Source organism: Somniosus microcephalus, unplaced genomic scaffold (genome assembly GCF_052327205.1).
Source record: "Somniosus microcephalus isolate GS21.2 unplaced genomic scaffold, FLI_Smic_1.0 unresolved_chr9, whole genome shotgun sequence".
Lineage (NCBI taxonomy): Eukaryota > Metazoa > Chordata > Chondrichthyes > Squaliformes > Somniosidae > Somniosus > Somniosus microcephalus.
Genome location: NW_028225187.1, coordinates 22603531 through 22609639, shown reverse-complemented (window position 1 = coordinate 22609639; position 6109 = coordinate 22603531).

The window sequence follows — 6109 nt, the reverse complement described above, 5'->3', positions numbered from 1 at the left end:
TTCAAGGGGAGACTGGATAGACACTTGAGGGAAATAAACTTGCAGGGCTACGGGGATAGAGCGGGGGAATGGGACTGACTGGATTGCTCTACAGAGAGCCGGCACGGACTCGATGGGCCGAATGGCCTCCTTCTGTGCCATTATGATTCTATGGTGGAGAAATTCGGTATCGCCCCGTTTGGGGTGCTAGTATTGGCGGTGCGCAAAGTTTAGCGCCAGGTGCGATTGATCGCCACCTCGAGCGATATTGGGTTGTAGCGGCCCTGAAGGTGATTGCGGCGCTAAATCAAGTGCTGCACGATAGTCTTAAGGCGCTAACCCGGCGGCGCGACGCAATATCTCCGCGGGCGGGCACAGCGCAGGTGCTGTCAATTATCGATTTCAGCCAGACACGCTGGCGCCGGCCAGCTCTTAAAGGGGCGGATCGATTATCATCTCCAGCCGCACCCTGCGCATTGTAGGCCTCAAACTCGGTGGTAACCTACCTGTGGCGTCGACAACTGCCTGAACATGGTGAGGGCCAGGGAGAGAGCGCAGCGCTTCAGCGAGGGGGCATTGGATGCTCTGGTTGGCGCGGTGGAGCGCCGGCGATCTGTGCTCTACCCAGAGAATGGCACGAGGCCTCAACACAGCGACTGCCGCAGAGCTTGGAGGGAGGTTTCCAACAGAGTCACCTCCAGCAGCATGGTTCCCAGGACTCCTGTGCAATGCAGGAAGAAGTTCAACGACCTCACTCGGGTCGTCAGGGTGAGTGCCTTTTTCAGAATCATCTTCATCCCTCCATCTGGACCTCACTTTATGGCCAGAGGGTGTGAAAAGCCCCAATGGCCAGCAGTCATCCAGCACCCATGGCCCTTTCTAGAAACACACACGCACATTCAGCACTGTGCATAATGTAAGGGCTAATCGACCATGGGAAGCATGTCATGCCAGATCAGGGCAGCATAATGTAAGGGCTAATCGATCATGGGAGGCATGTCATGCCAGATCAGGGCTGCAGGTTTCATCACACCCCGTCCTTTCTCTTGCAGGCCAAGCTGGCGAATTATAGAAGGCAACAGCATCGGTCCAGAGAAGGCCGGCCTCACCTGCAGACCCTCACAGACCTGGAGGAGCGAGTCCGTCGGATTGTGGCTAGCCGGATGATTGGCCCCGTCGCCTCTGGAGATGCCGACCCCATTGTGGACAGCAATGGTAAGGTCATCGCCTTTTTGACCTCACTCCTTCCACTTGTTCCCCACACCAACGTGCTTTTTCACTCTCGAGCCAACTCAGTGCATTGCAGCACTCATGCATCCCTTGCTGCCACCCTGCCCTTTCGCTAAAGCCACTCTTGAACCTCCCTGCTTTCAGATGCTGCATCACCAGCTCGGGAGGCGGGCCCTCAAGCTGCCAGTGTGAGTGACTCTGGAGGCGACGAGGAGGAGGAAGCCAGACCATCCGTACCACCCTCAGGTGAGCCAGCCCATGTCCAGACTGGGGAGACGCCTTCCCTGGAGGGGAGCGGGGGGGAATGGTCTGAGGAGGATGCAGCTCCAGGACCCAGCGGCCTGCAGCAACGCGAGGGGGGTAGGGAAGCTCAGGGGCCATCTCCCCGGAGGGCGAGTCAGGCCACGGGTGCTGCTTCACAGAGCACAGAAGCGCTGCGTGCCCTCGCAGAAATGAGCGCCCAGGCTGGGCAGAGGCACACTGAGCTCATGGCTGCAGTGGCAAGGGTGCCCAATTCCATTGAGACACTGGCAAGGAGTGTGCAGGACTTCAGCGCAGTACAGGCAAGGATTGTCCAGGACTTCGGCGTAGCACTGGCAGCTGCCACGCAAGTGCTGAGTGCTGCCACGCAGTCAGTGGCTGGTCTCATGCAGACTCAGATTGAGGCCACGCGAGTACTGACTGCTGCCACCCTTGCTGGATCAGACAGGATTCCCCGGTGCCCTTGCCGCACCACAGCAGGCCAGCAATCTGTGGACCAGCCGATTGCTGCGCATGCTACGGTGCTGCCCCGTCAGAGTGCCAGTGTGTCGGCCGACCAGGGAGCTGCTGTCCGCTCTCAGGATGACAGCATTCCTGATGCCAGCACTGTCACTTCTCCATTGCAGCTGCCACCACCTGTAAGACAGACTGCTTCCGCCCATGCAGAGTTGGAGCAGTCAGCAGCCGGGCCCTCCAGGCCCAGAGCTGGTCCAGGCCGTCCCTCAAGGGCATCTGCGGTCTCACTTTCAGACAATCAGCAGGCCTCCCCCAGCCTTGCTGCAGCCACTGGGGTCCCATTACGGAGGAGCTGCAGGGCGGGAAGGGGGCAATTCCGCAAGGGAAGCAGATCACCATCGAGGAGCAAAAAGTAGAAGGTGCTGCTAAATTATGTTATTTCTTTCATTCAAGTCCGAGGATGCTGGTCTGAATGTTGGTTATGTTTTGCACATTGTCTCCAGGGTGTGAGAGACAATGTTTTGCACATTGTCTCCAGGGTGTGAGAGACAGTTATGTTTTGGACAGTCTCCAGGGTGTGAGAGTCAGTTATGTGGCAGTCTGTTTTTGTTTCCATTGCTTTGTCATGCGGGAAGGATACATATTTTGTTAAATAAAGAAGTTTATTTATTCACAATGTCCATGTCTGTTCTTTGCACAAATTTTTGCCTTGACCGACTTAGGGGTAGTAGAACAGTTCCATTCATGTTCTTGGAATGGCAGAAAGCATTCCCTCTGAGGGGCCTAGAAGCCACTTGCTATAAGCCTCTGATGGACGGCCCTTGCAGTTTGTGCCTCCCTCCCGTCTTGGTGCTCCTCCTCCTCCTCCCTCCTCCTCCTCCTCCTCTGCTGGTGCTTCAATGTCTGGTGGCATTGGCTGGGTCCTGAGGATTGCCAGGTTATGCAGCATGCAACACACAACCACGAAGTGGGAGACTCGCTCAGGTGAGTACTGAAGGACTCCTCCAGACTGGTCCAAACAGCGGAACCGTTGCTTCAGCACGCCGATTGTGTGCTCAATGATGTTCCTAGTCGCTTGATGGCTCTCATTGTAACGTTCTTCAGCAGCGGTGCCTGGCGAATGGAGCGGGGTCATCAGCCAGGGGCACAAAGGATAGCCCTTGTCCCCAAGAAGCCAGCCTCCTGGGTGAGCCGGGGCTTCGAAAAGGTCTGCCACAGAAGTCTGGCGCAGGATGAAGGAGTCGTGGCTGCTGCCTGGAAAGTGGGCATTGACAGCGAGTATCAGCTGCCAGTGGTCACAGACCAGCTGCACATTCAAAGAATGGAACCCCTTTCGGTTGCGGAAACCCTCCGCATTCTCTAGAGGCACCCGCAAAGCCACATGCATGCAGTCAATGGCGCCCTGCACCATGGGGAAGCCTGCTATCCTTCCGAAGCCCTCTGCGCCCTCTCGCTGCTTGTCTGGGGTCATTGGGAAGGAGATGTACTGCCGTTTCCTTTTAAAGAGGGCATTAGTCACTTGACGGATGCAGCAATGCACCGCGAACTGTGAGATGTTGGCAATGTCCCCAGTAGTGACCTGAAAGAAGCTGCTGGCATAGAAGTTTAGAGCCACAGTGATCCTCACAGCCACTGACAGAGATGTCCTGCACCTTAGTTGAGGCTGCAGATCTGGCTGAAGCAGGTGGCAGAGCTCAGTGACCACCTCCTCACTGAAGCGCAGCCTTTGGAAACACTGCTCCTCCGACATGTTGATATACGAAAACTGTTGGCGGAAAACCCTGGCAGCGTAAGGTCTCGTGTGCCGACGTCTGTTGGCCCTCCTCCATCTGGCCATGCCTGCCACTCTATCCCTGCGTCTCTGTGCCCTGTCAATATGATTGAGAAGCATGACGTTCCCATCCAATGCAGCCCCCATATTAAGTGCGCACTGAAAGTTATGCTGTTTGAGAAGCTCACCAACTGCAAAGTTATGTTCAGAAGGCTAAAGTTCCTCAGGCAGCGCTGGCTCACTGCAGAAATGGCTCTCCGGTTGTCTCTGAGCAACTCTCTCTCTCTCTCACAGAAGGTGTGGTCCAGAAATGGCTACCACTAATAATCCAGGAAGAGTCCCCTTTAAATAGCGTCCCCCCAGCCCGACAGTGACTGGGAATCGTTCCAGGTAACCTGTGCTTGTTAGCGCCAGGCGGAACGGAGGGGGGCGCCACTGAATTTCCGGTCCGGGGCACCCCAAGGGCGTTGCACACTGAAATGACGTCATGATCTGCGTGCGCCGGTGAGCGGGCGCAACGGTTTAGCGCCGGCGCTAAATGTCCACTCAATTTGGGAAGAGGCGCAGGGTTCGCTGCGCCCGGGCGCTAGTTGGTTAGCGCCCCACTTCTCGACCTCTTTAGGCGCTAATGGGTGGTGCAACCAACCGAATTTTCCCCCCATGACTCTAATCTCATCTCATCTTCACACAGAAACACAGAAACCCCACAGTGCAGATAGAGGCCATTTCGGCCCATCGAGCCTGCACCGACACATATCCCACCCGATCCCTGTAACCCCTACACCAACACATATCCCACCCTATCCCCGTAACCCCACGTATTTAATCCCCCTAACACTAAGGGTCAATTTATCATAGCCAATCAACCTAACCTGCACATCTTTGGACTGTGGGAGGAAACCGGAGCACCCGGAGAAAACCCACGCAAACACGGGGAGAATGTGCAAACTCCACACAGACAGTTGCCCGGGGCCGGATTCGAACCCGGGTCCCTGGCGCTGTGAGGCAACAGTGCTAACCACGATGCCACTGTGCTGCCTTCTCTGCTCCAAGGAGAACAACCCCAGCTTCTCCAGTCTATCCACGTAACTGAAGTCCCTCATCCCTGGAACCAGTCTCGTAAACACTTTCTGCACCCTCTCTGAGATCTTCACATCCTGCCTCAAGTGCGGTGCCCAGAATTGGGCACTCTAGATCCGTTAGAGTTGGGTTCGAGGACAAACAGCACGATCTGTTCCATATGTCTCGGATCGAGCTTCCGTTGCCGATGACAACACAATGGCCCGGATTTTGCAGGTGCAAAGTCGGCAAAACTGCCAGTGTTCACCCTCCGTACTCTGTGAGACTGACAGCAACTTCTGGCATCCGCACAGGCGTAGTTCCACACGGAAATCCTGAAGTTGCCGCCAGCGATTCCCTGCTCCTCCCATGTTGAAGTCCCATCAGGTGACAAGGTTTACAAATCCCTCAAATTGACGTGATCATCCATTTTATAAAGTTCTAATCTCGCTGTAACCCGCCCCCCAAAAGTTCAGCCTTGTTGCAGGAGGTGTAACTGGGTTTTTAAATGACGGACTATGTCATAATTAGTGCTGAACAATCTACCGGAAAATCTCTTTTAACCGGAAATCTCCGTTAACCGGCAACATTCAGGAGTAGGTTCAGGTAAGTTTTACTTCATATGGGTGGCAGTTCCTGCATCGGTGGCTGTGCAACTGGGTTTCGTGTACTAGTTGCTAAGCAACAGGGATGCTTGGTCTGTGGCCGGAGTTCCTGCAGCTGTTGCTAAGCAACAGGGAAGCCTGGATTTGTTGCTGTGTACGGAGCTCTCGTACCTTTTAACTATACCTCTCTGTAATCCGGACTTTTTGATAAACCGGCACCACGCCGGTCCCGTCGTTGCCGGATAACAAAGAGTTTCCTGTATCTGGCCCTGAAAAACTAAATTTGATTCTGTGGAATGTCCTTCTCCATTGTGATAAAAATTTCAATTGTTTTTAAAATAATAATAATCACCCATGGAGACCCGAATTTCTGAGCCAATATTAATACGAAGAACAATCATGAAAAGAATAGTCTGTTATTGTTATCATCATCGTGGCAACACATTGCTAACGCAGAAAAATGTTACAGTTCCAAATGGTCGTACTTTGTTACTTCGGGTGCGCATTCATATTAGTCCTGCTGTAATATAGAAAGACTTGCATTTATATAGCGCCTTTCAACACCACCAGACGTCTCAAAGCGCTTTACAGCCAATGAGGTACTATTTGAATTGCAGTCCCTGCTGTAATGTGGGAAACGCAGCAGCCAATTTGCGCACAGCAAGCTCCCACAAACAGCAATGTGAAAATGACCAGATGGTCTGCTTTTGTTATATTGGTTGAGGGAGAATTTTTGTCCATTACACCG